Here is a 12072-nt window from a genome sequence, read left to right as displayed (position 1 = left end):
CCTCATAGAGGTAAATAAAGATCAATATAGAGTGGGAGTGCCTAACACAGAGACTTGACTTCCGATGGGGGAACCAGGGAGAACAGTTACATTCTGGGCTGGGCTTGAAGGTCAGGGCTGACCTCCATTGCGGCTACTGCAGAAAGGGCATTCCACCCAGGGCCCAGCAAGCAAGAAGAGAGTTGCACAAGCTGGAGGCATGTCTGGGAAGTGGAAGTAATCGAATGCAGCCCTGGAGGGGCCTGGCAGGAGCTGCAGGCCCCCTGCTAAATGCCAGGCTCAGTTGTGTATGGTTCTGTTAAGTAACAGGTGACACTGGATTTTGACAGGGGGCGGAGGGTGGGAATACAACTTTTTCTTTCTTTTTATTTTTTCAACTTAAGCACAAAATTCTGACACCATGTAAGAAATATACCAGAAAGGCAAAAGTCATGAAAGCTCTGTAATAAATCAGATGAGGGATGAGAAGGGTCTGATCTCCGGTCCTGGCATAGGAGAGGTAAAGGAGAGGACAAACAAGAGACTCTCTGACAGGACTTAGTGAATAATTAAATGCAAGGAAAAAGGATGAGTCGTCCATGACTCAAGCCCTTAAATCCTACCTGACCAAGGACATCCAGAAGGCTGATACTGCACCTTTTTCTTATGTTTTATTAGGACTGGTGTCAACAAAATTAACATATGCCTTTACATTGTAAATATTTTTCATCATTGATATGGAGTATAGAGAATTAATTTTCAAAAGCGTATCAGATTATTAAATGTCTCTTTCTTTAAAATAAAAATGACGTGCTATTTCAGCCAGACCCATGGTATGGACCTAAAGCACTGTAGTTATATTTCTAGCTCAGGCCTCAGCACTTTTTTTTCTGTTCATTTACATTTATAGAAAGTGAAATGAGCATTAATTTTTTTTCAGAGATTCAAATGACCTGCACTCACTGAGTGTTTTTGTATACCTCTCCCACATTGCCACGGATAATGCAAAACTATGATCCATGCAGATGCTTAAAAATTACTTCCTGAATGAATACATTTAAAATTTGAAGTCAAGAGAATATAAAATAATAAAATAAAATAAAAATTCTAAGTCAAATAGGTTTGTTCCCCAAACCTAATCCGTTTTTACTAATAGACTACCTGTTAAATGTAGGTATGTAAGTGATGCTGTTCATTATATGACAATTTAAAAATTTTATCAAAAATGTATTTATTTACCCTTCTCACCAAATTTGGTGTTCTGAAAAATTGCTAGCTGCTGTATCCAAAGCCAAGTCCTCACTGGGGTTAGTATTAAGAATTGCCATAAACAGAACAAGAAAATGTTTGGTAGATATTGCAACGCACTTACAATGTTTCCTTCAAAAGTGGCATGACTATATGGTCCTTATAGAATTAGAAGTTTTACCGCATGATAATGGCCCATCTTTGTGTGTTGATGGAAAACCACTGATTTTTTAAATCTACTTATTATTATTAATGAGTGATCTCCTAATCACAAACAAAAGAGAAGTCAAACTTTTGAGATTTGGCCTTTAAAGGCCTAGATGATCTGTGTCAACAGACTTTGAAACGTGATTCCCTCTGACTTGGTCAGTGACTCCTGAAGAGTGAGAGTTTGGGCCGCTGGTTATGCAGGTGCTGAGAAGGGTCACTGGGATGCTGGGTTTCAGGAGGACCTCATGGGCAAAATGGCAGGCGAAATAGGGGGCAAGAGAGGCCCGGGGCTATCTCCTTTCTTTTCTGGGTCACAGGCTTTAGTGGCAGCCAAGCCCTGGCGCGTGCAAGCATGAGAGTGCGCACACAAACCTAGGGGTCGGCTAGGATGAGGTCCTGAGGACTGACCTAGTTGCAGAACTAGAACCTCAGAACTAGGGGCTCTGGACGCCTGAGTCAGGACTGGAGCTCCTAATTCTGACTCATTGACTTAGCAGTTGAGTGTTTACATGGAGTCTTCTGCATCCGAATTCAAGTTTGAGTTACATATTAGCTAAGAGGCTTGGGGCGCCTGGCTGGCTCAACAGGCACAGCACGAGACTCTCCATCTCTGGGATGTGAGCTCAAGCCCCATGCTGGGCGGGGGGCCTACTTAAAAACATTGTAAAAATTTTTTCTATAAAAAAAAATTTAAAAGGCATCTTACAGCAAAATCTATTATAATATTAACTACAATAAGCTAATTTTCAGTTTTAACTATTTTTTATTCGAATTGATTCCAAAAAGACAAAAGATAACAGATTATTTGCCCTAATTTGAATTTAAGATCACTAGCTGTGTATCAGCGGGCTGTTTCCCTTCCTTCTTCATTACAGGTAGGTATGTATCGTGGCCATATACCCAGCTGACACTGCCCAACCATCCTTACTGGTAAAGACAGCCAAGTGAAAGCTACTGAATCGGGTGTTTGGAAAAGCTGTTTAAAGGGGGTTTGCTTTTGCCTCAACCCCCTCCTTCAATTGTTGGTGATGCATCAGCCATCTTGCAATCAAGAGGCCACCTCGTGTATGAAAGCCACTCATTAAGGGTGGTGAAACAGGAAGGCAGAAGTCTAGGGCATTGATGGTATCGTGGAGCCACTGTACGAGCCCTCAACTACGGAACCCAGGACATTGTTCAGTGGGAAAAACCAAACCCTGATTTGTTTAAACCACCAGTTTATGATTGTCCACTACAGGCAATCAAAGGCAATTCCTGATTCATCCACGTATATACACATTACAGGCAGCACCTAGGTAATACTATTTGAGGGGAGATTAAAAGATCCCTAGTTTTTTCAAACACGCTTCCCCCCACCCTTGGTATTATGAAGTATACACTTACTACAAAGTGTATCATGCCAGGATCATTCTTTGGAAATAGGGGTTAAAAGAATCTGTTAAAATGCAAATGTTATCTGAGAAGAGTTACCCTTAAAGCTGTTGATATAAATGAATATCTCATTATGAACTGATTTATTCATTAACTTTCATGATTGGGTAGGTCCCAAAGGGATGGAGCATAGAGATAGGTAAGTTTGAGGACTAGTCCAGAAAAGGAGCAACGTCAGGCTACTATAATAAGAATCACTTCTTCCTTGTCTAGTACCACCCCCCTCACCTCAGCTCCTGTCCTCCATCCCGTGACACCATTCCCACCCCAAAGACATCGATGGGCAGCCTTAGGGGGAGAAATCACAAGAAACAAAGGGAGATACAGAACCTGAAGGCAAATTTCTATTTCTCCATTATGAAAGGCTTCCCACGACCGTCCTTCTGTATGGGAGTACTTTATTTACCTGATGAAAAAACTCCATAGTTAGTTAACTAATAACAGCACTGGTAGGTTAGTCATTCAGCTGATAACTGAGTCACTTTTCTCTCCACCAATGGCTGTCAAAGAAAGGACAAACTGTGTCAGAGAGCAGCTAAAGCATGGGACCAGGTCAGTGGGACTGGATTCACCTAAAGTCTGATCTAGTGGATGGTTGATCATTTCAGGAACTCAAACACATCTCCAAATGCTTGTTATTTTCCAGGCTCTGTGCTAGAAACCAGAGATCTGGCAATGATGATGATGATGTATTATCCTCAGAAAACTTACCAAACTTCTATAGCACAAAGGTGAGTAAACCATTGCAATACATTGTGGTGTATGTGATACCACACGTGTAGGCAAAAGCTGAAGTAGGAGAACAGAATTCGCTGTAAGGATAGGGAAGTGTGATCAGGGAAAGCCTTCCAGAGCAAATGATGCCTATACAGGATTTTCAAAGATGAACAGGATTTTGCTAGGGAGATAAAAGGAGATATGCATTCCGGTCAGAGGGAACAAAGCACAAAAAGCTGGAGATAATGAAGTGTGGCATGTTTGGAGCATTTCAAATATTTTGTTATTTCTGTAGCATCAAGTGCTGAGGAAGAAGTAAAAGAAAGGGAATTAAGCAGAGCCCAGATCAGGAAGGGCATTGAATGCCATGGTAATCAGTGTGGACTTTCTCTGCTAAGTAGTCACTGAAGCAGACTCTGGTAAGATTGTGGTGTGGTAAGATTGATGTTTCAGAAAAATTGCTGCTAGCTGTCAGTCTGGTAGGGAACGAGGCTGGAAGAAGAATGTCACCTAGGAAACCTTAGTAATAATGCAGATGACGAGGGAGGAGGACATGCGTGCTGAGTGGTTCTTCTCAGCATCCTGTTGTGGAGGGCAAGGCAGGAGAAGGGAGAGCATAGGGAAGTTAAAAAAAATCTTTCACTTGGATGGCAGGGTTCACTTTGGAAGAGTCACTTTCCACCTGCCCTCCACACTTATGAAATACACGGATATGCATGTTCTTTCTGAATTCACTTTTTTAAAGTTTTTAAAATTCGCTTGAGAGTTCCTACTAAATGAACCCAAAACAGGCAGTTAAGGAGGAGAATCCAAATTCTGCTACAGGAGGCCTCTCAGCTTTCAGAGTCGGTGTTATCACTTTGTAAAAGCACTTTCTCCTTTTTATTAAAATGAACAGTAGGCAAGATGAGAATAAAGTGTGCCCCTCTCTGGCTCCCCTCTTATATAAGTGGATAAATAAGAAAACATACTAGAAGCACTTTGAGCTTCAAAGATTTGTACTAATATCATGATATCCCTGAGTACTGGTTGTGGTAGGATGATCGCAGTCAGCATTGTGCAGAACAGCCCAGCAGAGAATTAACCTAGCTCTCCAGTTCTTTGACTTAATAAGAAAGTTTACGGTTATGGTGACCAGATCACATATAGATGACTTTTGTAGTCTAAGTATGACCCAAATATTGCATGGGATAAAAAAATACACTGCTTTGTATTTGAAATTCAAATATAACTGGGCTTCATCTGGAAGTACCTACTTGTGGTAGTACCTTTCCTTAAGAGGAAAAAGTTGGTTCAATTAATAACCTATTTATCTTATTTGTGGCATTTTGGCTTTTTTTTTAATGCATTAGAAAATGCTTTTGCTACAGATGAGGGAATAATGAAGCCCAAAACAAAAATTACTAGTAAGTTTTAAAAACCTTCCCAGCAATACTGGAACTCTCTTAAAAAGTGTGCTATTTAACACACTTTACACATTAACATATTGTAAGTACTACAACTTCAAAGACGACAACTATTTCTAAAGAGCCAACAGTCCATAAGAATATAGAGGCGTAAAAACTTTTCTAAAGTAGCACTTAAAAAAATTAACAATACTTTCGTGATAAATGACAAAAGAGACAACCCTTACCACCAAAAACAATTTTTTTCACGCTCACAGGAGGTCTTACTAATATGTCCTCAGTTAACTGCCCAAAAAAAAAAAAAAAAAAAAAAAGGATGACACCGCCATCTTTGAATCCAGGGCAAGGTGGAAAGCCCAACTGTCCAAATCTGGGAATCCTGCAGCATTTACACTAAAGAGTCGGGCTATTTTTTATGCACTTTCAGCTCATTTTATTACTTCCAGACCTCTGTCCTCATTAAGACACAGATATCAACTGGGAGCTGCTTATAAAATAGATACTAAATAGTCTGTCTGCTGGTGAGATACAGACCTCCACCTTGCATGCATATCAGCTGGAAAAAAAGAGCCCTTATTCATCAAATTTAAAAAGCGCTCTCTCATTTCATGCTAATTGTATGGTCCTTTGGATGATGTATAAAAGATTGCCTAAGATGAAAGGCGTTAAAAAGAAAACTACCAATCTTGAAGGGTTTTTTTTGGAACAAGATTAACGTATTACTTTTTTAGAGAAAGTAAATGACTGACTAATTCAAATATTACATTTATCTTCACAGAATGATCTTTATAGGTTTTATTATTACCAACGCCCATTCAACAGCCTCTCTGCCTAACATAATGTGACCTCATTCTAGTAATCTCAGCACTCCAAAACGTTTTAGGGTGGTGTCAAACAGTTCATAAATTAAAGAATTAAAAATAAAGTACACACAGCTCTTCTATGATTTTTTCCCCCACAAAGGAAATAGTTAAACCTCACTGGAAAAGAGAGGCTGATTATTAATAAATGCCTGTTTCCCAGCTCTTACTCCATGCAGGCTCTGCTTCTGCTGGTTTCTTATAAAAGCACAATATGAAAAATTCATTTTTGGTTATAGATATTATCATCAGTAGTAATGATATAATAAGTGACAGAATATTAGTCAAGGGTTGTAAATAAGGTGATAAGCCATAGTAACTTATGACATACCATCATTTATGGTACATGGTAATATATGATATATGAATTGGGTCTTTGAAAACCTGAGTTTAGATTTATGTTACTATAAATATCAACCAATTATTAACGACGACGTCAAAGCCCTCAGGGGAAGAGAGGTGGAAAGGAGAGAAACAGTAGGTGCAGTTCATTCACTTATGCTGCGTGACAACAAAGAGGCGTTTATTCCTTCCATAACTATCTATCGATTGCTATCAGTCAACTGAATGGGGTTAGCAATTCCAAAGAAAAGCTGCTTCAACCTGCAGCCCTTGCACAGAGTAAAAGAATAACTGGGCTTCCCAAACTGCCCCCAAAATGGACTCTTTAAGAGGTTAAAATCTGAATCAAATATGCTGCTAATAACCAATATTAACTATCCATATTAATGATTTTTTTAGCCTAGCAGATGAGCATAACCGACTAAAATTTAAGGCAAACCACATGTGATTTTCAGTTTTCAGTTAACCATAGTAAGAAAGTTAAAAGAAAAAGGTGAAATTAACTTTAATATTTTTTCAGCACCATCTATCCATAATATTATCATAACAGCATGTACACAATGTAAAATATTGAGATACTTGCCATCTTTTTTTCATGTCAAGTCTTTGAAACCCAGTATATACTTCTAGCACATCCGAATTCAGAATAGTCACATTTCAAGTGCTCGATACCTATATGTGGCAAGCAGTGACTACATTCAGTATACTTAAAATTTCACAAACTTAAAAAAAAAAAAAGCCTCATTCTTAATTACTACCTAATGTTTTCCTGAGTCAAATCTTAAGGCACTAGAGAAGTTACTTGTTCTTTGTGTTAATGAACACAGTGAAAACACAAACGATACCACTGAAAACAAGGATTGAATCCTAAGAAGGTCATGCTCAATTTTCAGTAGTAACAAGTATTTATATATTAAACTACTTGTTTTTCCTGGCCCCATTTCTGATCCTGCCACCAATTTCAGGAGTTTTATTTTTTTCTTGGAGGATCTAATGATTGTCCACATCACCCTACAGTCAGCAAAATAGCCACATCTTTACCATTCAGTCTTGAACAAAGTTGTGTTCCAAAGTAGTAAATTATGTAATTCCTAAATGCGAACTGGTTTATGACTAATTGGTAAGAATCATGGAGTTTCCTCATGAAAAGAGTTCCAAAAAATCAAGAAAAGAATAACTAAAAACAAATGACTATCAAAATACACTAAATTCCAGGCTAACAAGCTCTTGGCCCTTATGAAATTACAAAAGACAGCTTAAGGGCTTGCATACTAAACTGAAACCCAATAGACCATTTTAAAGAGCTGAGGCACGGATGATCATTAGTAGAAAAACAAGTGACAGAGAGGTGCCAGTATTTAATCCTCAAATCTGAACATTAAAAATTTGAAAGGCATAATATTTTTTTAAACAAAATCAATGCCAGTTCATTTTTTTGTCACTCATTTATTGTTAGACAATTTTAATCTCAAGTTTGGGTTTTGATTTGACTGACAACTGCAGGCAATATATTAGGAACCAAACCCAAAAAATTAATAGAACTATAAATTCCATAATCAACACCTAAAAAAATGAGATGCATACAGAATAGACCTTTAAATCACATATGAGATTAACACATAAAAAAAAGAAAATATTCTCAAATTATGCTTTTATTTATAATTCATATGTAATTTAACCTTCTACTTCTCATAATAGATCATTTTCTGATTTCATGCTCTCCTGGGGCACTACCTTTCTGAATTAGTAAAACTCATGAACACATAACTTGTTAAGGAAAACAGTAGTTAACTGATTCATTTGGTTAACTGATGGTTGGCCCTAAAATTGGCTTGAGTGACAATTACCTCTGAAAAACACAGTTAGAGCCTCCAATCCTGGGCTTCAGTTATGGTCAACTGTCTTGTATGATCTTGCAATGATGAACTTTTATAAGTGCAATACATTTTTTTTAACCACAAATCTTCAACAAATCTTTTAACCACAAGAGTAATGACCCAGAATTTTTCAGACACAGAGAGCAATGTTGAACAGAGCTTTGGCCAAAATAGGTGTTCACAAAGTATTTATTGAAATAAAGGAAATGGCCTGATAGTTCAAATAGGCTCTTTGGTAAGAAGCTGGGGAATTATAATGTATTAATCAGGCTAATCAGGTTTTATTTAGGCAGTGAGAAAGATGTCAATGCCAAGTTACTCATAGCATGTTTTGGTGACTAAATAACCTGAGGCCAGACTCTGAACCCACTTTTTCCTTCAGAGGAAAACTGACTAAGTTGAAAGCCCACAGTACTGGTTTTGGTTCTCAATGTCAATAGGCATGAGATAAAGGTTTAAAGAAAAAAAAAAACAAGTAACACCATGGAGATTTATCCAACCAAAAATGGTACACCTCCTTCTGATCTACTTCAGTGGCCCTTGGGCACAAGTTTGGCTTCTGCCTGGCATGGTGAGAAACTCTATGAACCACCATGGGGCAAGGCCAGGTCAAGACGGGACACATGCCTCAGACATGTCACTGGATTTTGTCCTGTAAGCAGCTGAAGAGCCCCTGATGCCATCAGGCGAGGCAGCTCCGTGGTCAGGTCTGTGGGCAAGTGGACTGAATGACGGCAAAAACTGAGGAGTGGGAAGTCATTGCAGAAACTCTTCTCTGCAGTCCCTGTGAGAGATAATAAACCCTAAATGACTGCAACTGCAGTGGGGAGGGAAGGGAAAGGGCAGGTGAGGTAGAAAGAAAATGATTTGGTGACCACTGGGTTGAGAGGGGAGGAAGAGGAAGAAAAAGCCAAGGATAATTCCCTGGCTTCCGACCTGAGAAGATACCACTCTCCATGTTCCATGATTCTATCAGCCTTCAATTTTGGATTCTGGCTTCCTGAGATTGGTCACTGCTGCTTTGCCGTATTCTCTTTGTCCTAAAGAATGTCCCTAGGTGCTACTGACTCTAGAGGCAGAAATGGAGGCGGCAGCCACCACGGGAGTGGTGGTGAGGCGAGGGAAGCACCAGCCTCATCTATATACCCTTCAGCAACCACCAGCAGCAACCCTTTATGTCATGCTCACTGAATTCTATACACAAATAATCAGGTCAAAATGTAGTTATTAACAGACCCCAGTAGGACAAGGCACTAAAATAAAAGCCTTGTGCAAGAGCAGGATTCTTGAGAGTTATACAGGAAAGCTATGCAGGGCAAAGCAAAGATTTTGTGGTTCCATTACTGTCACTGATTTTGTGACCTTGGGAAATTGATATTCTTGACACTTGACTGCCTCCTCAGTGAAATATATAGATAATAGAGCCTACCTCATCTGTAAAAATTAATGAGATAGATATGTAAAATTCCTACCAGCACCATGCCTAACTTATCATAGATTCAAAAAATAATAATAAAATAAAAATGCTTCTTTATTTCCCATCCCCTTTGACTACTCAAAGACCTCTAGCCTCCAAATAGAGTCTAGTTATTACCAATGGGTATTTCTCTCTACATACCTCAATCTCATCCATACTGATGTCTATCGTGAGAAAAATGAAGCTACGAAAAGCAAAAGAGGATGATATCTATATCAGAGACTGTTGCAGTCTATCTGGTATTCATCTTTCCTTTCCTCCTCATTAAGGAATGATGATTTTGCTGGGGACAGCAAAGTACTAAGCTCTAAAACATGTCCCAGGCTCCACTGCCATTAGGGGTAGCCATGTGACACATTAGGGCCAATAAATCTTGCTAGAGAGGTTTTGGAAAGTTTTTGGTCACAGGAACTTTTTTTTTTTTTTTGAAAGACAATGCATACACACATGAGCAGGGGAGGGGTAGGGAGAGAGAGAGAGAGAGAGAGAGAGAGAGAGAGAGAGAGAGAGAGAGAGAGAGATCTGATCCCAAGTAGGCTAGGCTCTACTCTGTCAGTGTGGAGCCCAACTCCAGGGCTCAATCTCAAGCACCATGAAATCACAAACTGGGCCAAAATCAAGAGTGAATGCTTAACTGACTGAGCCACCCAGGCCCCCCTGGTCACAGGCACTTTTATTCTCCCCATCACCATCCTTCCTTTCCCCAACTTCCTGGATGGAGCTGCAACAGCTATCTTGCAAACCATGAGGAAAAGATCAAGATTCATAGGACACTGGCCTTGATATACTTGAGTTCCTAAAACAATGCCTCCACCACCTTCCAAGAGACTTGTCATTACAGGGGACAAATAAAGCCCTAAATTTAAGTCGCTGCCTTTTAGGTGTCTTTAACTTTCATCTGGGCACAATATAATCCCTTTAACACTACTTTGGCATGATTTTCAAGGCTTTGGCCATAATTTCTTTCCAACTGAAAAACAGAGGGTCTAGTATATGTCAGACACAGTGCATATAGACATAAAAATAAAAATTACATATTTACTCCTCTAATTCTTACAGGAACCCTGCAAGTTAAGGATTTCCACTCTCATTTCACAGCAAAGGGACATGAAGACCTAAGAGGCTAAGTATTATCAAAGGTGCCATACTGGTATGTGGTAAAGCCAAGATCCAAGCGCCAAGTCTGGTGCTGGAGTTCATGTTCTGGCAGCTATGCATGCTACTTCAGGACTTCTGTGAATCTACTGTGAAGAATGACCCCGAAGACAAGGTCTCTAAATCAGGTAGTCACTCTTCCTAGGTCTTCCATACTTACGTCTAAAATCTGGTAAAACATCTACAAAGGTGGTCTGGAGCATGAAGGAAAAATGTCTGGAGAAAGAGGCCACAGAATGGTTGATGGAGCAGCAGTGCAGGTTGCAGGGGCCTAAGGTACCCTCTGCCTGGAGGCAGCTGGACAAAGTTGCTGATCTGGAAAGAGGCTCTTTTTACCTCTGTTCTCCAGCCACTAACAATCCTGAAGAAGTAACACTGACTGGAGATCAATGTGTGCGCCTGAGGCAAGGGAGAGATGTTAAGTAAGTGCCCTAAGTCCATATCCTCACAGTAAAAAGCTCATATATAATCTTATCACATGTTTAAAAAAAATAAAGGAAATTGAAATTGTTTATGTGTGCATATAGATCTCTTATAACCTAGTAAGGTAAAAACCACACAGAAAAGGTAGACTTATTTTATAGAAGTACTGCACAAATATATGTGTGCAAATTTTAATGCTTTTCTCCACACAACGAATTAAAACAGCCCAAAAGATTCAAAATAAATTGAAAGATCATGCCCAGGAAAAACACAGGAGTCTTGAGAAAAGGAAAATAAAGTATGAGGATCATATCCTCCAAGGTCCTAAATAATTACTAAAACTGAGCTGTAAATTTAGGTTTGAGCTTCCGCCTGCCAAAGGAAAATAGAAAAAATGATGAGGTACACAATTCACAATGTCCCTGAGAAAAGGGAATATGACCACCTCAGGAGAAGTAAAATATTTTCTACTGATACAAAAGCACTAAGAAACCAGAAGACCTGAGTGGGATTTGACGCAGGGGAGACTCTGTGATGTAGTGGACAATGTCTTAGTAACTTCTTCGTAGTAAATGTAGTGTATTCCACACAAGTTTCTCACAGAGTTATTCAGTCAAGCTGAAAAACCATTCAGGAAAGGCAATCTGTGCAGGAAGAAGGCAATGAGATAGAAATATATTCTCATGGACTAGCTGGATCTAGTGGTAATCTACCCAGAATATCTAGATAAACAAAAAGCATGTTCTCACAATCAGTCTCCAACCAAAACCAGCCTAATAAGTAGGATCATACGATAGTTTGCACACTCTTTTCAGTTCAGAAGGTCTGAGAAAGTTTTCACAGGCGTTTTATTACTATGGAACGGGCAGTCCATTATCACTGTGCTCTTAGGTATATAGTTTATGCCAGCCTTCTCTCCTTCCCCAAGTGTCATAATGCAGAAAAAT

At 39.3% G+C, this 12072-nt stretch overlaps 1 protein-coding gene and 1 long non-coding RNA gene across 6 annotated transcripts in view; one reads left to right on the top strand and one right to left on the bottom strand.

Moving 5' to 3' along the window:
• Window positions 1–12072, bottom strand: part of UMAD1 (UBAP1-MVB12-associated (UMA) domain containing 1) — a 215601-nt gene that overhangs the window by 50662 nt on the left and 152867 nt on the right. The window lies entirely within an intron of this gene.
• On the top strand, window positions 3517–11214 carry LOC115283264. Its single transcript, XR_003904978.1, has 2 exons — window positions 3517–3599; window positions 10607–11214. It is a non-coding gene; the product is annotated as an uncharacterized LOC115283264 (long non-coding RNA).

This window comes from Suricata suricatta, chromosome 2, assembly GCF_006229205.1.
Source record: "Suricata suricatta isolate VVHF042 chromosome 2, meerkat_22Aug2017_6uvM2_HiC, whole genome shotgun sequence".
In the NCBI taxonomy this organism is placed as follows: Eukaryota; Metazoa; Chordata; class Mammalia; order Carnivora; family Herpestidae; genus Suricata; species Suricata suricatta.
This window is presented reverse-complemented; position numbering and strand designations above follow the sequence as displayed.